This window comes from Zeus faber (genome assembly GCF_960531495.2).
Source record: "Zeus faber genome assembly, chromosome: 6".
In the NCBI taxonomy this organism is placed as follows: domain Eukaryota; kingdom Metazoa; phylum Chordata; class Actinopteri; order Zeiformes; family Zeidae; genus Zeus; species Zeus faber.
In genome coordinates, this window is record NC_137201.1 from 24,879,499 (window position 1) to 24,905,467 (window position 25,969).

The 25,969-nt window shown below is 43.7% G+C and overlaps 1 long non-coding RNA gene across 1 annotated transcript in view; it reads right to left on the reverse strand.

The window, feature by feature from the left end:
• The window catches only part of LOC307231687, an 87,284-nt gene extending 66,740 nt beyond the window's left edge, over positions 1 to 20,544 (reverse strand). Inside the window, exon 1 of the long non-coding RNA XR_013844208.1 lies at positions 20,318 to 20,544. This is a non-coding gene — a long non-coding RNA (uncharacterized lncRNA). The remainder of the gene's footprint in view (positions 1 to 20,317) is intronic.
• Positions 20,545 to 25,969: the final 5,425 nt, after the last annotated feature.

Sequence of the window (25,969 nt, forward strand, 5' to 3'; positions counted from 1 at the left end):
GGACGTTGTCAAGCTAATCTAAAAGATGATCTTAGCGTTACCAGCCATGTCCCAGATGCCCTTGAAGGGATACGGTTCTAACCGTACTGTATATGTTCATGTTAGGAGTCCATATAGAGCCTCTGCCTTTTCCCAGTAGCTCCTGTGGTCAGTGTGAGTTGAATTAAAACGTAGATATTTCCCACCCTCTCCATTCAATTCCATTGAAGATTCTAACGAAAATACTAAGCATGTTGAAATATAAATAAAAAGATACCAAGAAATCCGCGGCTGCTCCCGCCATATCGGTGCTGCTTGGGCAGCAATATCTGCAACAAGTTTCCCTTGAAGAGGAGCAGATAAAGCCATAAAGTCTAGCGATTGTAGCCATCACTGCTGAAGAGCTTCAGTCTCCCAAAATAAGGCTGCCCAGCTTGTCTATACAAGCGCCTACAATCTCGGGAGGAAAATTTTTTATTTATTTATTTATTTTCCACTCAATACGCTGCAAGGTAGGAATTTTCTTGTATTCAAAGCGTAATATATAACAGTCAGACCACACCCATTCTAAAGTTAATGGTCCACAGATCCCTTTCATACGCCGTTGTGTTCCTTTTCCTTTTTTAGTCAGATGTGTTTCTCAGACCCAGTTGGTGAAAATAGTGGAGGTCTGAAGGGGAACAGAAAGCAAGAACTCCACAGAGCGGCTGGTGAAAGTGAAAGTGAGTGTGCGAGACGGATTCATATTGTCGTCAGTTGTTGTACCCGACAAAGAATTTTGTCAGTCGAATCGGATTCAGCTGTTCAATGCGAATATTCGACAATTCAGGGGAGAGATAAGCAATCCCTTGTGCCTAGGGTTGGGTACCAACCGACCCGGTACTAAACGGGCCCCGGGGCTACATTATTAAAGACCGTAGTATCGATATGCTCCGACGTTACCGGTAGTGTAAACGGTATTGGAGAAATTAGGAAAATGTATTTTCAATTTATTTCGGCTATACAACCTGTTTCTAACTTGCAATAAGATGAAGATATTTGTCTAAGAAGCATCTTCACTATTATCAGAAGACACATATCTCTGTCTCTCGCGCTCCATAGCTGGAGGTATGCACGAGGGGGGCGGGACAAGCCCACCAGGAGACGAGGACGCACACTGCACCCCGATCGCCCTCTCTCCCTGCGTAATGCGCAGGAAATAAAGCAGTGCTAATTCCGCTCTTAATTTGCTTAAAAAGAAAAAACAGAAAACATAGGAGTACCGTTAAAGTACCGGATCGATATGCAGTATTGCTAAGAGTAGCAGTCCCGTTAAAATCTTACCGATACCCATTGCTACTCGTGCCCCGTTCCTCTGTGTTTTTAGTTGTTTTATTTGGGAACAGGGCCCGGCCCTGTCCCTGCCCTTGTCCGGACACGAACAATTCACAAATATAAAAATGTATTTGATTCCCCTTATTTATAATTCCTCATTGAAATGTTATCCCACTGCATTATGGAAGCTCCTATCTGTTTTATCCTGTTATTGTAATGCACACTGACTGACCAAAAAAAACAAAAACAAAAAAAAAAAACACGAAGAATCTCAGTCGACTGACGTTTTCGACTGATGATTCGACTTGTCGACTTCCAGCGGGGCAGCCCTAGAACACATGCAGTCAAACGTTTCCCAAAAAACACACAACATTGGTTTATCAAAAAATGCATCAGCATCGAAACGGGTGTAGCAAAACGATAGCCAGCCGCATCTATCTAACTACATAATTACTAAAAAGTTGACAGAGGTAGTTTGTAGGTAGTTTTCTATTTTGTAGCATAGCATGAAACACACGTCAAAGTAACTGTTCCACTGCCGTTAACAGGCCACAACATTCTCACACACACACACACACACACACACACACACACACACACACACACACACACACACACACACACACACACACACACACACACACACACACACACACACACACACACACACACACACACACACACACACACACACACACACACACAGCCCGAAGAATGATGAGAGAATCGTGATCGCAATCCTGATCAAGAAAATAGTCATTCTCACTTCATCCACAATCGTACAGCCCCACAGCGATCGCTCCCCAAAGTTTGAATAAGTAATGGGGGCAGGACACACCCCTACATGGTGCACACTAGAATTCACAAAAGGTGGTAAACATTTCTGTATAAATATCAAAAGTATGAAGTCCTTGATTCTGTAGTCGCCCAATTCTTTCTTGTTTGTTGAAAGCTAGCAGGACTCGGTTAACTGGCCAAAATGTAATTGGGTGTAATTGTTAGCTTGGATGCCGCGTGTAATTAGAGAGAGGACGCGGTGGAATGGAGTTTGTGTGTGTGCATGTGTGTGTCTTGATGGCACTAATGAGATAATCTGGCAGTCAACCTGTTTAGAGGAACGGTAGAAAATAGTATGATTATTCTCTGCATTCACTATGCCAGAAACGATCACACCTCCCCCCAGCCCAACATCTATTTGTGGTTTGATCTACAAGGGCAACATTTTATTTTGATTTTGTTGCGTTTTCGTGATTTCATTTTAAAATGTTTAATTTACATCTCATAACAATCTGACTCATGTTCTCCAACATTTCACCGATTATCGGAATTGTGATTTTGGCAGATAAATTTGTTTATTTTATTTACATATTTTATTATTTATATACAGTATACCAATATACCAAGATATTTAACAACATTTGGTCGATGGAGGATGTTTATGTGACACTGGCACCGTTTTGTCGTTTTAACTGAATGCCCAACCCAAAGCATTATGGAATTGCATGACAGGCACAAGAAAAAATACAATTGATCTTCTCTACGATTGTGGAGAAGAAGACGGTGGAGATAGAAGACAGGAGAAAGTAACGCATAAAGAAACAGTTTATGTCATCGAGCAGCATCGAGGCTGTTTTTCTCGGGAGAGCATAATAAAGTTGCATCGATACCTAAGTAATATCATGCTGCTCACGAAAAAGGAAATACGTTCGCCCGCCGAACGTTGAGTCGAAGCTCCGTATTTTAAAAGCGGATAAGAGAACGAAAATCTACGCATTCTCCTTGTACACAAATAGCGCGCTCCGAATCTAGATGTACTCTCAGCGACAATGACAACGGATTGCATCAGTCCATCGCTTGTTTTCCGCCGACCGTGATCTGCACGGGCCAGAACTGCTCCAGATCTTTTTCTCCCCGCTGCATGACGGCGGGCAGGCTTCCACGCAAACAGATGGAATCCATTTTTACAAAGTTCCGTGCGAAGAATTCACACAAAAGCTCACGCTCCGTGTGAAATGGCTTTACAGTCTCCTTCTCCCCAGACTGTCTCCTCGGGCCGGACTGTTCTCGTGCAAGCTTCCCGCTGCTGGGGCTGCTTGGCGGGGCCGGCGCGCTCACACAAGAGCCAAGTGCAATTCACCTATGAAACTTTACCCTCCCCGAAAATATCAAGCTCTATCTAATATACTCATAATAGATTCATCCACTTAAAACATCAATTTTGCCGTCTCACGACACAGCCCCCAGCTCAATGCGCCGGTCCTGTTTGTGAGACGTTGCCTTTCCACGTGTTGGTGCTGTGGCAGCCACTGTTCCTGTCAGTCAGAGCCCACTCCCCCACCGGATCAGACCCCACTCCGCCCCGGGGACAGTTCTGTTGGATATGTGCCAATATCTGGGCAGGACACCCACCTGCCCTCACTGCTGCGCGTTCACGCCCACATTTGGCCAAATGCCAAATCTGCATAACCTGCCCTAGGGCTGGACGCTACGGGAGAATTTGATTTCACAATAACCGTAGAGAGATTTTTCGACATAAGCAGATATACGTAGGGTTATGCCGATTGGCGATCGGGTCGGGATGGCCGACGATTGTCGGCATTAAGGCGATTTTAAATAACTTGCAATCAGAACTAAGATGTTCTGAAAATATTCTCTAGAGTCTGCACCCCACTGTGCATTTAAGTATGTTTCTGGCGGAGAGACATGTCTGCCCACTGAGCCCGGTTAATCAGCACGAGTGAAGAGTGAATTTTAAATCCTTAATTACAAACCAGTTTGCCGTCTCTTTGTCATGGATCTGACCCCCCGCGTCTCCGTTCTCGATATGCCTGCGCACCAAAACGTTGCTCTTTTCTAAATGTTTATTGACGTCAATATAACCGTAATGCTTGCAGAAAGTTTAAAGGTCCGATTAATTCAAAGCTTCCTCAGATGCTGAGCCACACTCCACATCGAAATTCTAATTCATATCAAATCCAAATTAAATTAAGATTAGGCTCACCTTTGGCATCTGGGTAAACACATAAAATCCCCAAATACGAGATATTGTGTTTTTCTTTGACACTAAGCCTAAGTCGTCTGCGCTGGCATTTCAATGGCTCGCTGTAACGTAACTCCCGCCACCCCCTTCTACTCCCGCCGATCGCCTATCTGCGATCTGGAGTAGCCACGATTGATGATATGAAAATAGAAACGATCGCCCAAGCCTTATATATTGTACCGTGATAAAAACTGACATTGAATAACACTCCCTGCAGTACATTACATAATAAAGGTAATTTAAAGCATGACGGACCTCAGAGTGTGAAATGTTGAGGTATTATCACCACTTTAAAAGTAAAAGTAGCAAATCACTATACAACCATGTCTTCTAGGGTTCGACCGATGCCGGTTTTTAGGGGCCCATATGATACCGATATTTGTGTGACTGAGGCTGCCGATACCGATATTTTGAACCGAACGACGACCTCCACGATCGATTAACTAGTGGACTCGTTCTTTATTACGTCAGATGCGGACACTGTCCGGGTCCACGCCACGCTCCAAAGCAAAGCTGCGTTCACAGGCTCGGAAAACTGTAATCCATGTCGGAAGTGATGCGTTCAAGGAACTCGGAAAATCGTCGGCTACCACCATAAGTATATTTCAGACCTCTTTCTCCCATACGTGTGTTTACAGTTAACTAAAACTAAAGTAAAACTTGGTGTGAAAAAACTTTTAAGTTAAAACTAACTGGTACTGTATTGTGTACTTAGAAAACAAACTAAAATAAAATATAATAGAAATATACATGAAATGTCTTTGGTTTTAGTGTTTTTTTGGTCAATTTGGTCGAATTTGTCAATATACTGTATAGCCGTTACAAAACAATAACCAGTTCTTGTCTTTGACAGCATTAATAATGAGCATGACTCAGACCTCATCTGGTGGAGCGCTACTTTTAAATGGAAAGATAAATATGCAGATGCAGTATCTTGATTACTCAAAATATAGGGTGACTCAAAATGGAAACCAGATTTTCATTTTCGGCAACCAAAAGCTGATGCCTGGTTGCCAGCCTGGCAACCACTTTTAAAAGTTAGTGTTAACACCCGATTCAATATGGTTAAATTCTAAATTTACGCATTACGTCTTTACGGCAAGCTCTGCATTAGGGAAAAAAGCGACCATAAATGTAAAAAAAAAACAAAGTCGCTAGTCAAATTCATGTAACAAGCAACCATATACAGTGTGTGTGTATATATATATATATATATATATATATATATATATATATATATATATATATATATATAAAAAAAATATTATTATTTTTAATTTATTATTAAATGTTTTTAATCGGGCCAAAAAACACCACAACCCGCAACTTTTTTTCCCTGTGAAAGGAAAAAGGAAGAAGCCCAAAGTCACCAATATTGGCCCAATATAACACAAAAGTCTTTCAGGACAATACAAAACCGGTGGAAGGCGATAAAACATTCGTAACGAATCATGGCCGAGCCGGAACCTGCACACTAGCTCCTGCACCCGTACAACTTCCTCTTTTTTGAGTAAGCCCTCCTTCACACCATTCTCAGACGACAGCGTCACTCTGTCTCTGCTCTTTAGCGCCAGCTTGCATGCAGCTCGCACCGGCTCCCCGGCCTGATATAGCCATCGTACGGGCCGGCGTCCATGCCGTGTGTCGGAGTGAAACGGAGGGTGTTTGTTTTCTTGTCTTCTGGACGTTCGTGGGGATCAAGATCATGTCACGCACTGAAGGACGAGCACTTACACAACCAAGTGAGAGTTACAGTTACAGCTTTAATAATGACCGTGAGATCAGAGTGGGGATGATCCGAGTGGCCGAGTGTGCGCCGCAGACTGATTGAGTAGGAGGGGTATTTTGGGAGAAACGCTCATTCAGTCGGGTGATTTGAAATGCGAGTGAGTCGGCAGATTTAACTCGAGCGGTAACAAGATTATTTATGGAAAAGTGTCACACACCATGTTTGTTTACAAGTGGCAGCAATGAATGCTGGGGTATCTTGAGGTATCTTGATTTTTGTAATTTCCTGTTGACTTGATGGATCAGAAGTGATAAAAAATGCAGTTAATTTCCTCTTTATACTTGATAGCATGCACAATATAGCAGGCACACCATGTCCTTCCAAGCCAAATTCTAGAAAATGAAGCAAAATTATCTTGACTGTTGCTTCGCGCTGCTACCGGGCAGAGACCGTGGTCTCTGTCATCTTATAAAAATGAAGCACTCCAAAATGTCAAAAAAAAAATCTAAAACGTCAATGAATTGTTGGAGGACTACAATTTTTCTTTCATCTTGAAGGAAAAACAAAACCCGATATTGCCTGTGTGTGAGGGCGAGGCCGAGAGAGAGCTAGAGACTGATGACCCAGACTAGTTCACGACTGCTTCACACCTTCATCGAGCTGGGAAAGGTTCCAGACCACAATGATGGCGAAGAGGAACATGTCGACAAAGCAAGGTCTTAGTAAAATATTTGCTCATAAGGCCAACAAAGTGCTCAAATAATTTTCCCAGTAACTCAAAGTTGAAAGTGTAGGCTAAGCAACATTATAAATGGTAGTACAATGTTTTCTTGTACAGTCCAGGGGCAAAAAGTGGAGCTCCTGTAAATTCCACATTTGCAGGGAACACACGAGTGGTGGTGACCTAGTTAAGCCTTCAAATCAGTGGGCTGTTTTGGAAATGTGCAGCGTCAGGGAGAGCAATTAGTAAATGCAGATTTGTAGAGGAGTACCACACCCTCTAAATCCATCATTTCATCCATAATGCATTAGACTCCAAAGAGGTAATGCGGGTCGCAGAGGAAAGACAGACCACGGAGAGCAGTCCAGCAAAACCTGGAAGCACAAATGGAATCTTGAATCTGAATCTTGAATCTTGGAAGCCCTCAAGCAAAAAGCTTCATTTCTAAGGACAAATGACAGAGGGCCCTTGTAGTTTGTCGGTTAAAGTCAATGAACAAACATTGTGTGTAGTTGTTAGATGTTCTCAACTCAGCACACATACACACAGCGTTCCACGCTTATCCCCGCTGGCCTTCACATACTTACACCCAACACGCCCAAAAGACAGCACCTTGAGCGTGCTTTGGATGCAAGTGTGTGTGTGCGATAGTTCTGAGGCATGTGAGGAGACCCTTTCTGGGCAATCTAATCTCCAAACAGCAAGACCAGCTCAGGTTCGGGGTGGTAAACAAGGCCAACAGCAGTAAGGTATGTCTGAGACAACACGTCAAGGGTTATTTTTAGACGCTGGATCAGACTCTCGGAGCTTATGAGGTCAAAATTTGGCCATGAGCGGGAACCCCTCTGTGCAAACGCCCCAGCCAGTAACCTAGAATTACTCAGTTCTTGCCAAAACGTAAAGCAAACATTCGTGACTGTGAACAAAATGTGTCTATCCTACAATGGACAGTTATAGATTGATTCCATGCCATCAAGTCATTTAAAAAAATATATACGATTTATATAAACAGCATTGTTAACAATGTATTCCAGTTAAGATGTTATCCAGTTAAAATGCTACTGGGAAAATATTCACCGGCAAGTAGGGCCGCACGATAAATCATATATTAATCTCGATGCCGATATTGGCCTCCACAATTAATTGATCATGGCCGGGGACGATTTGCTTTTTCAATTTCTCCACTAAGTATATTCGCCGTCTTAGCGTCGGATTCACGAAAGATATTGCACTAATGATACGATAGCGTAAACACGTCGATAAAGTTTTGCAGCTGAGTGCAATTTGCCCTTGTTTTTCATCTGATCGCAATTATCCAGGTGGCAAAGTAAATAATCGGAGCATCTGTGCGCCAGCGGGAGCCCGTTGTAGCCTCTATGGAGCGCACACACACAGGAAACGAGCATGCGCAGCGGAGCAGGGATGCGTATGGGAGTCTCCATTTAGGCAATATGCCACTGCTCTACACTTGCCTCTCTTACGAATTATCAGTCTCAAGTCTCAAATATAAAACATAAAATAATTGTCGCACAGTAGTAATGTTGATTTAAAGTGGGGGAATAGGCTGTTCCTTGCAAAAACCTGCCTAATGTAACTGACCTTCTTGTTTGGGGTAAATTATTTTTATTTGGTGCTATGTGGTGGCATTCTCTTTTTTTGTAAAATGTTATTTATATAAAGCCTTAAAAAGACGGAATTCATGTGAAGAAATGTTGATTGAAAGACTTGTACATTTGAGTTTAAATTGTGTTCCCCAAAATGGACGAATATCCGTGATAAATAATCGTGATCACAATATTGAGCAAAATAATTGTAATTATCATTTTAGCCATCATCGTGCAGCCCTACTAGCAAGTATCCCTGATTAATGCCTGATTAAAACCAGACTTGCCATAGTCTCATTTAAACCACAGACTAATGTAAAGCCTCTACCAGGAGTTTCAGATAAGCACTAATGTTTCCAGGGTTAAACACTACATTTCTCAATTCTAAACGATTAGAGCTATTTTGAATAATACTGCGTGCATTTGTTTTGCCAAGAATAAGGAACAACTGGGCTGAAAAAGCAACTTTCTGCGAGTCACTGTTTGTGACAATGAGATGATGCATTATGGTAGTAATGCTGGCTATGTACTTGTTTGTCTTCCAGCCTGCATGGTTCAAATTGCTCTAAGGATGCACCGATTTATCGGCCGTACATCATATCGGCCGATATTCGCATTGCTGACTTCCATCGGCCTATCGGCAAATAAGTTGACATTCACCCCTGGCAGTGGCCGATGTTCATCCAGTGTTTCCCACATGTGGGAGCTGATCGTTTAGGTGGAAGTTGTTTTTTTTTTTTGTTTTGGGGGTTTTTTTTAGGTGGAAGTTGAATCAGTTGGTTACTCCTCAATATTGCACTCTTCTGAGAAAATCCGGTGTAAAAAGATGAACAAAAGTGTTTATTCCACAGGTAACAACAAATGACTACAACAAAATCTTCTTTAGCAAAAGTAAATCCAAAGTTAAGTAATAATTCCTTAAATCATGCATCACAAATACGGTGAGAAAACTGTGTTGCTCCGCCTCTCAGGTGCCACTGACTCCCCCGCGCCCATTAAAGGAGGATGATGATGATGATGATGATGATGATGATGATGATGATAATGATGATGAGAGCGTGTTTTTTGCACGAGCGGCTGAAGCTAAACCCTGTGAGTGTGCACGTGAGGAAGTACGGAGGGACAGGAAGGACAGAAAGGGGTCAAATCACATTGGACTACAGAAACGACAGAGGGACAAAAAGGGTAAAAGTGCAATGATTTTGTATTTGGTATAACGGAGTCAAAGGAAGGCTTAAAAAAGGTTCCCTAAGCTCGTCTATTGTAAACATCATTACCAGTAAATTTTTAACCTGTATCATCTATGTAAATATCATATCTATGTATAATGTACACTTGAAGGTATGATTGACACACAGGGCTTAGATGCTTTGACTCCTACACCACGTATAGACTTTACTTGGCTGGGCAGCCCAGATATATTAACAGCCGCCAAAGTATATTTAGCGACCTATTTTAGCATTTTTTATTTTATTTTTTGAAATTTTTTTTATCCGTCTGAGAGAACGACGATCGATTTTTAGAAGACGCGGACACGGCTCTCTGCAGCGCTCCGAGGAGGAACTGATGCTGTGTTCATTGGAACGCGGAAAACATCGGTATGGGCCAAATTGTTATTTTAAACATCAGTATCAGCCCAGAATTTCATAATCGGTGCATCCCTTAATTGCTCCGTGAGATCTTGCAGGCATCTCACACAATGGCAAGTGGCACTTGAAATCATACAATATAAATTGCATGACAGCTGATCAGATTTGATTGTGTTGGGTTATGTTAATTTGTCAGTATTTAACTGAAATTGCTAGATAGAAATTCCTCATAGATAGAAAAACGCTTAATGCATGAAACACTACGTGGCAGAATAGCAACACAGAATGTATGAGGATACTACATCGTTTTCATGGGAATCCAATGGGCAGCAACCTTCATTTGACTGGTCCTACTAGCTTTGTGGGCAGCTGAGGCCTGCTTATGTGTCAGACTAAAACCTCACTGTTCTCACATCTGAAATGCAAGCTAACAAGCTAGTGTAAATTCACTCTGCCTTCCTTAGCCTCACAGCGTCACACAACTTCCAGGTTTTATTAAATTAAATTCAAGAAATTTATTGCAATTGTGCAAGCACAACAAAATTGCAATTGTGTCAACCTCAGATGGTGAAATCACAACTTTGAATAACTGAACTGAATAAGACATGAATGAGATAAGAGATTAAAAAAATACCAGCAATAAACAATATAAATATAGATATGCAATATAAAGTATAAATACAATTAGCAATAAAATACAACTAACAAGCATAGCTCCTCTAAATGTTCTGAATCCTTATAAAACATGCAGACCTGGTGAAGAATTATATCTTGTTGTTCGACCAAACCAAAATGGAAAAGAGGCATCACCCAAACAATATGACCGTGCTATGACTGAGGGTTCCGAGAACCGAGTCCGCTGGGTGATGAGCCGTTGTATTTTTGGTCAAGTTGAACAGTTTTATGTGGTGTTGTTTGTTTAAGTTGCCGTCTCCTGCCACCAGCAAATGTTTCCCCCTCCATGTAAGAGATTTCCTATGCTCCTCCCTCGCCGGGAGGTGCCATGGCTGGAAGGGAGCGCACCCACTGTCACGTCAGGTTCACAGAGCCACGGCACACACGCACTGGTCTGACTGTGAGGTTTTATTTAAACAAATTATTTTACTATTATTAATTATGTGTGAAAAATACTGTTTATACCTGTTCTACACTAAAATAACTAACTATAGTACTGGCTTTATTTTATTTTGATTTTTTTTGTGAAACGTTTTAAAAAATATATATATATGAACATGAAGCTCCATCTCCCCCCTCTCCTCACAGTCATACACACAGAGCGGAACACTAGTTATTTGTGGCAGACTAATATAAAAACATTTTTACACCTTTTAACTTTTTAAAATAAAAATAAAAAAAATCTTAAATTCCAACAAATATCCCATTTTTGTATTGTTCTGTACTTTAAATCACCCACTTTTATGTAGGTGTATGGACAGCACCGGTGCAACTACAAATTAATAACCTGCTCTCCAATTATCTGGAGGTAGATAAGGTAAAGCCGGGCTATAGCTATGAATCCCTCTCTTTGGGAATGAAGACCACTTTTTGTAAACCACCTGCCCACATGAATAATCTGTTTCTTCTGTGTTCATTTCATCAGCCTTCAGAGGAATTATTACACTTCTTGCTCCATTTTAATCTAGGCTGATCCATTGACTCCACGAACAAGTGACCTTCGAGAAATCAATTCATGGGCCCAGTAGACCGCGGTTGACTCCCAAATGGGCCAGAGGCGAAAATGCTCAATTCTGTGTTATCAATATTATAGCAATGCTTGAGCTGCAAGACCTAATGGATCTGCAATTTACTAGGATGGAGAGGCACAAAAGAGAGGACTTTCTACTTGGCTGTCCGTGTTTCAATCCGAACCCCTAAATCAGTGACTCCCAACCCGGGGTGCCTGAGAACATAAGGGGTGGGGGTATCGCAAGGCCTTGGATGATTTGAGGCATACGTTTCCTAATAATTCAACATTGGCTCAAAACACCTTGAATCAAACATAGTAAAATAGAGGCAATCCAAAAAATAAAAAATGAAAAACAATACAATACGTTCTCAAGTTCTGTATGCCATAAGAACCATAAGCTCTTTCTACCATGAAAATAGAACCAATTCAGAAAAAAAGACTACTTCCTTAAATAACCCCTAAAAATAATTAGGAAATAAATAGTAGATGGGATTAAATAAATCCTGGATCTCTGCAAGAATCACTGAAACTTGAGAATTATACTGTAGGTTATATGAGAACGTGTGAAAAAAGGCTCCAAGTTCAGACTGCAAACCTTATGGTTGACTAGAACGGGACATTTTCTGTCCAGGTTTTAGGTAAAGGTTGGAGAGTAAGGTCTTAAAGGGGACCTATTATACTCCTTTTCAACAGGTTAATATGGGTTTCTGAGGTCCCTAAAACATGTCTTTGGAGTTTCTTGCCGAAAATGCCACTCAGATTATGCATTCTAGCCATTCTAACATACCTCAAAACCCCTCCTGTACTGTTCTGTAAGCCCATTGTCTAAAGTAGGTAAAATTTCACTTTTTTCACCTTATCAGTCCACAAAAATATGTTTCTTAACAAATTTGAGGCAAGAAATAATCAATTCCAGTTGCTGAATCCTCACCCATATTAGATCTACAAGGCCTCATGTAAAGGTTTGTTCCAACTTTTCTTGGCCATGCTTCAAGCTTATGGGGGACAACGCAACAGGGCTTTTTTTGTTTCTTTCAATTGGGACATGTTGGAAAATACAATAAACACAGCTACAATAAAAACACACTGTTTTAATTGGTTTTGTTTTCGGTGGATCAAAGGGGTGCAGCCGAAAGTTAACCTACTGCATGCCTTCTTTTTGGGTTTTTTTTAACACTAAAACTTTTCTCCTCTGCAGTTTTGTCACGGACACTTGGTATTTGGTCTTTCTTTTAAAAGATTTGTGCTGGTTTGTGAAGCCAACGGAGCAGTTCCCGGAGGCGCTTGGTATTTCTCCGGCTGTGGGTGGAGTTACTCAGATGGGGGGGCGGTTCTAATTCGAACGCGTCTCAACGTGACGTAGGAGTGAGACACAAATCTGAACGGCTTGTCGAATCACATGTTTTCTGAAATAGGGACCCCACAAGAAACTGACTGGGTCGTCTTACTTCACAGTGTGTGTGTGTGTGTGTTAGTAGGCCCATCAGAGACCCCAATGTATGTGCACAGGCACTGAAAAAGGGGGTTATCATAATAGATCCTCTTTGACTATTCACACAAAAGGGCTCTGTTACAGTGGCTTTTTTTTTTTTTTTACCTAGAATAAAACAGTCTGTCAGGTGGTTAGTCAGTGACTCAGACGGTCAAGAAAGTCAGCAACAGCGGCCGCCAGGGGTCCAGACTGATGCCAGGACTTTCGTGACTGGAGCAGCGCTGTGGATGCCGGGGGGATCTTAACCTGATCCCAGATTTGTTCGTATGGTGTTTGAGTGAAGCACACATGGAGCAGCGAGAGAGGCTGAAATGCCGTGTCACATACAATGTAGAGAGTCTGGTGAATTTCTTCTGACAATCATTTTCACACACAGATTTAATTACCAAAAGTGCTTTTGTGTGACCGAGCCCTGAGGCGGGATTCAACCAGGGATGGATTTCGATCTCTACTAGATACCGTCAGATCTTTATTGGCTTTCCCTCTTTCAGCTGCGGGCTGTGAGCTGGTGTCTGTTTTCAGACAGAAGTCCATCACTAGCACAAGATCACAGTGCTATTAAAACTCAGATAGAGCGTTTCATCGAGGCTAATAAAGTAAACAAAGATGAATCTATGAACTTTGCTTGGGTTCAGGGAGTCCATTTGGAAAACAGAGGGTGATAAGACGGCACACGAAGAAAACAAAAATGTCACTGGTGACACAGCATCTATCATCACTCAGATCATTTCCATCTGTGAAACGACCCTGAACCAAAGCGATACAGTGACTTCAGCTTCAGTCAAGATACAGTTTCCTCATCAAAAGAAGCGACTGAGGCTCAACTTCTGAGAGGCTGGAAGCTCAATCGGCAGCTCAGCTTGAAAGACAGCCAACTGGCCTGGAGAGAAACCTAGAGGTGTTTCCTACACTCCTGTGACCACCAGGTCATTGTTGGGGTAAAATAAAATAAAAAATAAAAAAGGTAGAACTCACAGCTTCATGCTGCATGGTTATGCGCACAGGCAATTAGTTTCCACTGCCCAAAGGCGACAGCAGGTGAAATATTTGCAAAGAGCCACATCAATCACCTGCTTAAATGAGACGTTAACAAGATGTCATGGGGGTTTTTACAAGAGGAGAGGCAGGTGAGAGGTCTGGGAGACGTCAGCGCGCAAAAGGCCGCGGTTTAGCCATTCCCATGGTCCGACTGGCCTGTCGCACCCTGCACCATTCAGCTCACCAGGACAATGGCTGACACCATTAAATCACAAGAGACCGAACTGTCTTGGTCCAGTTGGACTGCAATATGTTGAAAAGCTGAACTCTACTTACCCCGCGCGGAGACGCACTTTAAATCATACGCGTCAGTGAGAGAACAAAGTTTAATGAGGGGTGAGGGGGCAACATCCAGCTTTTAGTGATATTTTAGCCATTAAAGTCAGCACCTTAACTAATCACCTTCATATGGAAAGCAGCTGAGGCACTAAAGTTCAATGTGATTTTATTTTATTTTTTTCTTTTAAAAGCAAATTCACAGGTTATCACGGTCAATGCTCCGAACAGAACCAAATTATGTTTTCTGGTTGGATATGACATACAATGTTAACCTGGACCTTCCTGACAGGCCAGGACTTCTACCCTGTGAGGTAAGTACTGGAGGTAAGTTAAGGTAAGTTTCACTTCGGAGGATTTAAATGTATATTTAATACAACACGGACAATAATACCATTATATAATTATAGAACCTAAAATCACGATTGTTACCGGGTGTCATGACATTTCACCGCATATATGTATGACCGTATGTATGTGACAAATAACCTCTTGAATCTTGAATCACAGACAACGCCACTTCCACCACTTTTGCCACGTTGCAGACTCACGACTCCAACTACACCCTTTTTACCATTTGTTCTGAATTACTTTATTTAGTTGTCGTCTGCTTATTGGGTTCAATGACCATTTAAAAATGTTCAGAAAATGTTGAAACTTTCAATTAAGTTTATATCACAAAGATTATAGGCGCTTTATATGAGCGTAGGAAAAAACAGAAATGGACTTTCATAACATGCAATGTTTTTGTTTGACGGCTGCAATAAGCCACAACCTGGAGCTGCCAACACAAATTATATCGAGGCCCAAGACCCAAAACAATGTGTTTGGACTCTTAATTAGAGACGGAGCAAAGGTTCAGACGTGGAGTATGCTCAGAGCTGCACTTTATCTGGCTCCATTGACTATCTGAAAGGAGATTGCTTCTGAAGAAGTAAATACTAAGCTACATTTTTTTTGAGAAAACTCAGAAGCAGTTCTGCTTTCCAGTTCTACTTTCCGGTGGGGAAAAAAAAAACATTTTAAGTGTTTTGCATACGGAGTAGGACTGTAAATAGTGAATTTAAATGACTAACTAAAGCTCAAAGCTATTGTATGATAAATTCCAAACTCTGGCTTACAAAACTAGAATGAGTTTGCTCATCACTTCCATCTACTGATTTGCAAAATGAGACAATTAATTTCATTTTGCCCAATTAAAAAACACACAACTGCAGCCACATTTGAGCAAATGCTGCATATGTGAGCTTATGTGCATTTAGCACTTTCACTTTCCCAGGCTAAACTCCATTGATGAATGACGAATGAATGGAAATGAAATGTAAAACAAAGTTTGCATCCACAACATCCCATATGAGTCCTGCCTTTTAAAGCTGTATGTGGCGCTACTTCTTCCTAGGAAAGGTTTAGCTGAGACCGTGACATACAGTGGTTTGATACTGTGACAAATGTACTTAATTCGCTTTGGACAAAAGTGTCTGATCCAGTGCTTGAAGTGGAAATAAATATTTGCTGGTACTCCCCTTATTCACATGTTGGGGGGGGTGGGCTATTTGAGTTTCCATTTAAGTTGGAATTTCAGAGCTAATCGCTTACGCCTGAGTTTACCAAGATAACAGACCTGACATCCCGGCAACATGGTGGCACGCACTGGTAACAGTGTATGGATTATTATTTATTTTATCATGTATAGCGTCGTTTTGAACTACTCTGTAGATTTGATGTTGTGTTAACATGGGGACAACCGACACAAACCACAGCCTCGCTTCCTGCTGTCTCTCGACCCGATACAAACTTAGAACCATTTCCAATCCACCTGAATCAGAGAAAAGAGCGCGGGAAGCAGCCTTTATCAACAACGGCACCAGAACCGGTGGAATAGATAATGAGTAGAACCAGGTGTTTCGACCAAAAATGGGCAGAATAGAGAGGGCAAAGACGGATGCCCACGATCCAAAGAAATCCCCCATCTGGGTCCATACATGGTCAGTGACACCATGGCAGCTCCAAAACAAAGTGTGCTCCGACTCAATGAAATGATATATTTTACAATATGTCCACTTGATTTGTTCACTTGAGAGGGCAGAACAGAACATCCGCAGTCTGTGAGAACGCCAACGAGAAAAAGTGTAGAAGTGCAGGTACTGCGTACTGGTCAGTACCAGCCCGCTTCGAGCACTGGACTGATCAACGACATAATGAAACATAATGTCATGTCTAGGTGGTGGGACATCCCTTTCCCATTTACAATAACATTCCGAGTTCCCGATTATGAAAAGTGTTACAAAAATAAGTTGGTTATATGCCGATATTAAGCATGAATTATCAGGCAGGATTAGCCTGGGCCTTAACCCATTTAATGTTTGATGGGACGTGGTATTTAGATCAGTGCTTTTCAAGCACTTGTGTGAGCTCGTCAGGTGGTCACTGTCAAAAAATTCATCCAGTTCATCAATCCCAGCAGAATAGCAGCTCTGTGCTCATCAGAATGAGTTTCACTCTGAAAGTCACAACCATTCGTAGGTGGTGAAAGGTGAAAGGTTCGACTCTCATTTGAGATTTGGCTCTTGATGAGTCACTCGGTAAAACGAGCCGTTTTACCGAGTCCATGTGATTCAGTGGGTGTAATGCACGGCGAGCGAGGGACGACTTCCTGAACGATGAACGATGAGTTAATCATTTTCCAGTTTGTGAGTCGAAGATTCACTTCCGACTCCCATTGAAAAGATTGTTCGCGAGCCTTGCATCACTATCAGAAGGCCATAACAATTATCACGGTGATACATGGTTCTTAGGTATTTTGTGATTTTGTGAACATGAAAGCAGTAACCGGGAAATAACGGGTGTCTGATCCTTAGCAAAACATTGTGGCTGCATTTACAAAGGTAATCCAAGTATATACACTACAGCATGTTTTTACAAAATCCAAAAAACCTGGTTCTGCTTTTTGGCAGTCTGGTTCCAGCCGTGTGTGTGTGTGTGTGTGTGTGTGTGTGTGTGTGTGTGTGTGTGGTGTTGGGGTCTGAGTGGTGTTGGGGTGGGGGGCTGCAGCTCCTTAACCTCTGGGTCACACCTGTTCCCCAATTCATGCCCTGGGTTTGGGCATGGGTGGAGCTCCTGGGCTGTGGTGTCGCATGTCATTTCTCTCTCTCTCTCAAAAAAAAAACAAAAAAACAAAAATTCTGTTTTCAACTCCAGCTCGACATGATCCTGTATTGGAAATAACGTGAGATAAGCTCCTCTTGGAACAGGTGTCATTTTCCTTTCCTCCAAAATGCTTATCCTGTGGTTCTTTGTGGGGTTTTTTTTTCCAGTTGCCTACGTTCATTATTAGTAAGGGCAATAGTCCTTATCACATGCAGATACCTTATCTCCAGTTTAATTCTCAATATGTGATGATGATAAAAGGTGTGTACCAAGTTCCTTGGTAGTAGGACGACCACTGTGAAACTTAAAAACACATCAAAAGTTGAGGATCAATTCACACAAAACGCTGGTGTCCGTGCATGTGGAAAAACACTTTACGGGTCAAGTTCTGGGCAAACAAAAGCACGACATCGGAATTTATGATGTGAAAAGGACAATTCTGAATGTGAGACTCCTCAAGATGGCATGATGTGACCAAGGCTCCCAGGGGGAACGCCCCCCTTTAAAGACACCAATGGAGAAGTTTCTTTACTTACAGTATATCAATAAACACCTGATATCAGTGAAAAATAAACAAAAGCCTAGGGCTGCCCCCTGAAAGTCGACGAGCGTTGAACGGCTCTGCGTGTGCCCCGTTCCTCCAAACAAAACAATTAAAAACACACTGTGTTTCGTTGTTTTATTTGGAGGAACGGGGACGGGGCACGGAGCGACAGCTCTATCAATCGCTCGTGCCCGCGTGGCCCGTTCCTCCGTGCCCCCTCACCGTTCCTCCATGCCGAATAGTTTAATGTTCGCCTTGAACCGCCGAATCCAATTCGACGACGAAGTTCTGAGTCTGGCACAGCCTTACAAAAACCCTTTAACCACCGACTCAGTGCAGGGGCGACTGTGAAATAAATAGTGAGAAAGGTTCCAGAAAGTTTCTGGTTTCTCAATATCTCGCTCTGGCAAACAACTTCTGGGATAATTTGGGATAGGAGACAACACCACTTGCAAACAATTTCAAGATTGGCCAAAGACAAACATGACTGAGCTGTTGTTCCCCCACAAGGAATCTCAGGTATGTCCTTCAGATTTTAAATCTTGGAACCACTCCACATCTTCTGCCCTCACCGCGCGTACGCGTACGGAGCTATGCAGCGAGCTCAACACTCTCCCAAAAAGTACCCAAGACAGGAGCTGACTCCAGGTCTTTTTAATGGTAACGGTGTGAAACTGTGGAACGGCACAAAAGCATGCAGAGAAACCAACAATCTCTATGCAACTGCAAATAACTTGTTAGTAAGTTGTCGTAACTCTTACAACGTGTGCCTCAACAAATAAACGTACTGATTCTGCCCGAGGGCAACGACGAGGCGAATGGGAGGAGATGTCACAATGCTGCCTTCCCCAAAATGTTGTGTAAGTCCGAATGGCCGATGAGGACTTCACAGTGTTTCAGCCCATTTACGATGTCACAGCGTCACAATGGGACAATGCCCTCAGACTGGGATGAAGACGCTGCTGCTGCTGCTGCTGCTGCAGCAGAACATTTCAACAGCAGCCTTATCTGACACGTTGTACTCCTAAAAGGCTTTTTTTTTTTTTCCCAACTTGTGAAGCACTAGTGTAAGTGTGCTTTTGTTGACACTAGCCACTGAGGGAGTGGGTACCCACACAGCGACAACAGGAGCACAGACAACTGAAAGCCCACAAGCATGGAAGGAGCATGGACCGAAATATGGAGGACTGATTCAATAACATGACACCGGGGGAAGGATTTCAAAGCTAAGTAAGAGTCACAGGGTGTCTGCAGGCATCAGGGAGGTGCATTTAATAGTTTGACAAATAAATATATGGAAAAAATAAAAGCAGAAAAGATGTTTGACGTTCATGTTGAATTTAAGACCCAATATATTTAAATGTAATACTATTTAATGACTTTCAAAATCGAATATGTACACGCACACGCACACACACACACACACACACACATCAACACACACAGACACATACACACACACACACACACACACACACATACACATACACATTCAATTGAAGACAACTGAAGACATTTTAAAGCGGACCTGTAGACACCTTGAGTAATATGTTTCACCATATCTCCAACCAAACTGTGGCCCAAAAAAAAGAAAAATGCAGAAAGGTATTGTTAAAAGATAGATTACAAGCTAAAGATTTACAGACTACGGCTTGTTTTTAACTATGATGGAGTATTTTGTCATGGACAGATACACAGACAATATAAAATAACACACCTACGTGCATCACTTACCTCTGGGCTACATCATCTCCATACACCTCATTGATTCGTTTGCTGAATATTGTACCTTACTGTGTATTTTCGGACTTGTATTTTTCGCTTGTTATGTCTTTTTTTCTGTTTTTGTTGTTGCAAAAAGAGAATGTTATGTAAACACTGCCCATTGTGTCCCAGGTTGACAAACATCGCCTTGACACCGTGGAAGTTACAGCAAACGTTTAAATAAACAAACAAAACAATTCGGGGCATACACGCGATGACAGGCAGAAAAGTATAGGAAGCAAAACAAAATACAAGCGCAAAAGCAGAGCTCGAAAAGCCCCGTCGGAGCGGCAGATGTGTAATGCGGCGCATTCAATAAAAGTGTGCGCGGCGTCTCCAAACTGAAAGCTCCGGGCTCCAGTCGCTCCCACTTTCAACGGCAACTTTTCTTACCTCCCCGCGCCCCGAAAATCCGTCCACTTTCCTCCCGAACTCGTCCGCTCCCCCCGCGCAGACGCGATCCCGACCGCGGCGAGCGCGTCCCTTCCGCCCGAAAGGCTGGCGTTCCGCGTGTATTTCCACTCCGCGCTGCGTGGATCCGCCGCCGCCGCCGCCGCCGCAGACGCTGCTTCTGCTTCTGCTTCTTCTTCTTCTTCTTCTTCTTCTTTTTTTTTCCTCCACAGGCTGTGGCCGGCTGGACGCGGGAGCGCGCGGCGCGCGCGCGCCCAGGATGGAGGCTGGCCCCGAGCGGGGGCGCGCGGCGCGTCCGCGGCGCCGCGGGAGGAGGCCGCGCGTCCGGCGCGTTCTTGACGCGTATCGCGGTCCGCTCGCTTTTCAACGCCCCTGGCCGCTGTGATGAACTGGAGTTATGATTGTGATCGTGATCAATTAGGTTGATCCCTCAGAAGCCGGCAAGGTGGGCACATTTCTTTCGAGGTTCAAGATTCAAGATTCAAGATTTTTTTATTCGTCACATACATATACATACTTTCATACATATATGCAGTGAAATGTAATGCAACGCACCCGGTATAGCACACAATATGTCCTAGGAAAAAAAATACAGTAAAAAAATCCTTTCTAATAGACCGACTAACTGACTCCTAAAACGTAATACAGTAAGTTGAATACTTATAGAATAAGATAAAATATATAGAATAAAACACAATAAAAATAAAATGAAATAAAATGGAATAGATAGAGGGAATAATGCTTTCATGCTTGAAAAGATATATATAAATTAACAAATTAATACATGTATGTGTATATATATATATATATATATAATACATGACATATATATAACATACACTCCCAAGTTAAAACAAAACACATCTAAACGTCATCTAACACATCTATATTTTTATCAATGCAAGCTAAGTATCTAAAATTCAAGAGGGGGCATGTAAAACACATTATTATTATTAGTAGTAGTAGAAGTAGAAGTAGTCATCGTAGTAGTAGTAGTAGTAGCAGCAGTAGTATTATTATTTATCGATAATAATAATATCAACATAACACAATAGGTGTCAGTGTGAATATTACTATTAATATTATTCACATTATTATTCATATTATTATTGTTGTTATTACTATTATCAATAATGATGCTTTTTTTATGTAACAATGCATAGAGGAAAAACGCGGGAGTGACAGAACTATCATAAGGAACAAAATGACCAAATACTGCTTTCTTGGCTTTGCTTGTCCTTCAAACTGTGCCATAACTTTTCAAAGTTCGAAGTTGAGGTGAAAGCAAGAAAAACACACCAAAAAAAAATACTGAAGTCAATTAATATTTCTATTGTGAATGTGAAATCCCCCTCAACATAACAAAACACCATTAAGACAAAACACAAGTAAAATGGGACGGAAGTGAAGGGCCACTCACAGATGGAAGGAATTCCCCCTTCGTTTCTAGGCAGGAGGAGGAGCTTGTAGGAGGAAGGAGGGGCCTGATGGAGGGGGTGGAGCCTGCTGGAGAGGGCTGTAGGAAGAGGAGGGGCCTGATTGAGGGGGCGGGGCCTATATAAGGAGGCGGGGCCTGCTGGAGTGGAAGGAGCCTGCAGGAGGAGGAGGGGCCTGTAGAATGAGGAGGGGCCTGTTGGAGGGGGAGGGGCCTGCTGGGGGGTGTGCAGGAAGAGGAGGGGCCTGCTGGAGGGGGCGGGGCCTAAAGAAGGAGGTGCAGAAGGAGTTGACATGTGGGAATGACTCAAGGGTTTTCCACATTCCCAGCATTGTTTCCTCCCCTCGCCCTGGCAACAGAACCAGGGCCAGGACCTTTCCACTGAGGGGGGGGGAGGAGGAGAGAGGGAAGGAGAGAGGGAAAGGGAGAGATAGGTGAGGGGAGAGGGGAGGAGGAGAGAGGGCAAGAGGACAGAGGGAAGGAGGAGAGAGGGATGAGGAGAGAGGGAAGGAGGAGAGGGAAAGAGGAGAGATGGAAGGAGGAGAGGGGGAGGGGGAGAGAGGGAAGGAGGAGAGGGGGAAGGGGAGAGAGGGAAGGAGGAGAGAGGGAAAGGGAGAGATAGGTGAGGGGAGAGGGGAGGAGGAGAGAGGGATGAGGCGAGAGGGAAGGAGGAGAGAGGGATGAGGAGAGGGAAAGGGGAGAGAGGGAAAGGGAGAGATAGGTGAGGGGAGAGGGGAGGAGGAGAGAGGGAAGCAGGAGAGGGGGAGGGGGAGAGAGGGAAGGAGGAGAGAGTTCAAGTTCAAGAGATTATTTGTCACATACCGTCGTACATATATGCAGTGAAATGTCACCCGGTGAATACGCACAAGCTCTATAAGCTCGAAAAATACTCAAATGTGGGTAGTCGACACGCGGTAGGAAAGGGAGAGAGGGAAAGAGGATAGAGGGATGGGGAGAGAGGGATGAGGAGAAAGGGAAAGAGGATAGAGGGAAGGGGAGAGAGAAGGGGAGAGAGGGATGAGGAGAAAGGGAAAGAGGATAGAGGGAAAGGGGAGAGAGATGAGAAGGGAGCAAAGGCGGAGGGAGGGAAAGAGGACAGAGGGAAGGCGAGAGAGGGAAAGAGGATAGAGGGAAGGGGAGAGAGGGATGAGGAGAAAGGGAAAGAGGATAGAGGGATGGAGGAGAGAGAGAGAAAGAGGATAGAGGGAAGGGGGAGAGAGATGAGAAGGGAGCAAAGGCGGAGAGACGGAAAGAGGACAGAGGGAAGGGGAGAGAGGGAAAGAGGATAGAGGGAAGGGGAGAGAGAAGGGGAGAGAGGGATGAGGAGAAAGGGAAAGAGGATAGAGGGATGGAGGAGAGAGGGACAAGGAGTGGGGGAAGCAGGGGAGAAGGATGAGGAGAGAGGGAAAGGGGATGGAGGGAAGGGGGAAGAGAGGGATGAGGAGAGAGGGAAGGAGGAAAGCGGGAAAGAGGAGAGAAGGGTGACGAGAGAGGGATGAGGAGAGAGGGGAGGAGGAGAGAGGGGAGGAGGGCTGGACGGGAAGGGGATGGAGGGATTCCCATCATCTTCCACTCATGTAACCTGTGGAAAAGGAGTTGAGGCATCGAGCCTTTTTTCCCCCTTTGGACGAGTGACAAGTGAAAGGAAAAGCCTGAGCGAATGGGCGGAGAAACATGGCGCGTGCAGGTGTAGCGAACACCCCATAATGCTCCAGAGACAGCGTGGAAAGACGGGATCCGGTCAGAGGCGTCGCCCTCCGCTAGTGGGCGTGTGCATGTGTGGCCGTGGCTCTGGAGCCCCTCCCCCAACCCCCCCCCCCCCCCCCCCCCCCCCCCCATGGCCATGACTTCCTTGTTTTGATCGTTATTTGATGTTGTTTTGATATTTTGTCATCGTCTCTCAAATGCAGGAAATGATAATATGTCCATTAAAACCCCAAATTGACAGCCACCGTCGGCTGCTTTGCCGGCGTTTTTGCATTCAACGTTTTTTTTCTCTGAATAAATAAATAGACAAAAAGATTGTTGCCATTTTTATTTTTGGAAATGTCCACACAGGGTTTGCGAGAATAGGGAGGACCCCCCCCCCCCGGATTTTTTGTCACCCCACTTCCAGGTATTACGGTAATAGAACGTTGGCGACAGGGGCGTGGTGAGCGGTGGGCGTCCGGGGCGTCAGCGCCAAATGTTTTATGAATAGCCCCCCGATCGAAAGCAGGCTCTGCATCCCGATCGCTCCCTCGATGACGCTACCGGTTATTTTATTTTACTCCGTTTCCTTATGGAACAAAAACAAGCACCGGGCATGATGGCGACACAATCCGGCACCGGTATCCAGACACAGGTAAGCTCATTATTGTCCATTTTGATATTTTCATATTCATTAAATAGCCTACAAGTCATTAACGCTGACCTGCGGTGATAATTACCTGCATGAAAGACCTATTTTTGTGGCTCCGTGCTCTTAAAATCAAAATAAAATAAATCTCCAAAATGTCTCTTGCAGTCCGAACGGTTGCCGACCCCCCCGCCTTAGAGGGAAGAGTCCCTGCAAATCGAGACTTAAGTTATTCTGAGTTGACGGGACCTTTCGATCCCGGGGGGCGGGGGGGTCCCTGCCCCCACCCGAGCCCCACCAGGGGTCACCGAATGGTTTGACGAGTATTGAAATGATGAGTCGATCGTACGCTCTGGCCTCCCCGGCCTCCAGCTCTCAGCCCAATTCAACACCGACCCGAGTGTGAGACTCCTCCATAACCCAAACACCAAATAAGGGAATAGCTGTTGGGAGAACGCTGTTCCATCCAGACACTTGTGGGATCTACGTCAGCCTGTTCACTCGTCACACCAAGACACCTGATGGAGGTTTTCCCTAAAAATTGTATTAAATAAACATTTATGACAGTAAAAACAATTACATGTATGAGATGAAGCTAAACATACAAATAAAATAGTTTAGAGGGTTTAACATCAAACACTCTGTATCATTGTTGAGTCATTTCTGTTCCCCTCAGTTTCAATTTCATTCTCAACTTCATGGGTTTTTTTCAACTCAGTGCAGAGATTTCCCTCCTTCTCTTCTTTGGTTTTCCCTCCTTCCTTTCATGCATTTTCCCTCCTTCTCTTCGTGCGTTTCCCCTCATTCTCTGTTCGTTTTCCCTCCCTCGCCTCGTGCATTTTCCCTCCTTCGTGCATTTTCCCTCCTTCTCTTCGTGCATTTTCCTTCCCTCCCTTTGTTTGTTTTCCCTCCTTCTCTTCGTGCATTTTCCTTCCTTCTACTTTGTTCTGTTGGACTCGCAAGGACGTCGTAAACAGTGATTAAGTATAAATCTCTTGTTGATTTTTTCATCCAGCGTTCCCTTCCGGACGCAATTTGTTGCGTTTCGAGTGCAGCGTATTCATTCATCCTCTGACACTGCGTTTGAGGTGTCATTGTCAGTGCCCACAAAAGAGAAATACTCCCCCACGTTTATCACGTTAAAAAAGGTGACTTTTGTTTGTTTGAGGAGACCTTTGCCGAAACACTGGAAGCACTAAACCTTTTGGTTGTCTTTATCACTGGAATCATGTTGTCTTTTGCCATCTTGTCAAATATGACAAACATCTACAAAACAACTTGGTTCTCATATTTTTTCCATCGACAAAACCCGACTGCTTGCGTTTTTTTGCAGTCAGGGAGAAAACAGAAAACTATAAATGGACGTGAACGCAGTTGCGTAAGCACAAAAAGCACGGCCGCATTAAAGTTTCATGTTGTTTCCCTCGTCGTCGTCAGAAACATGGACGGACGTCGTCACGAGGCGTCCACCGCGTCACATCCCGGCCTGGAGCTGAGGAGAGGCGGAGCGAGGGGAGGCCCACGTCCCGGGCCCGTCCGGGGAGGAAGAATGGAAGAAGGGACTTGAATGTTAAGGGACGGGAACTGTGTGTTCAGAAGGGGTCGGGGCCCGGGATGCTGACAGACACGATAGGATACGATACGACAAGACCTTATTAATCACCGGAGGGGGAATTCGGGCGGCGCGCAGCAAAAACAGTGCGGGTCAAGGAAGAGATAGAAATCAAAATGTGATGCGAAATGACACAGATGTACACATCTACCTCCACAGAGTTGGAGTAGCACTCTGCTGACTAGTGATTAGTGAGTCAGTACGTACCCACGACCAAGTGACAACCTCCGCCTCACGGACCGTCGCTGC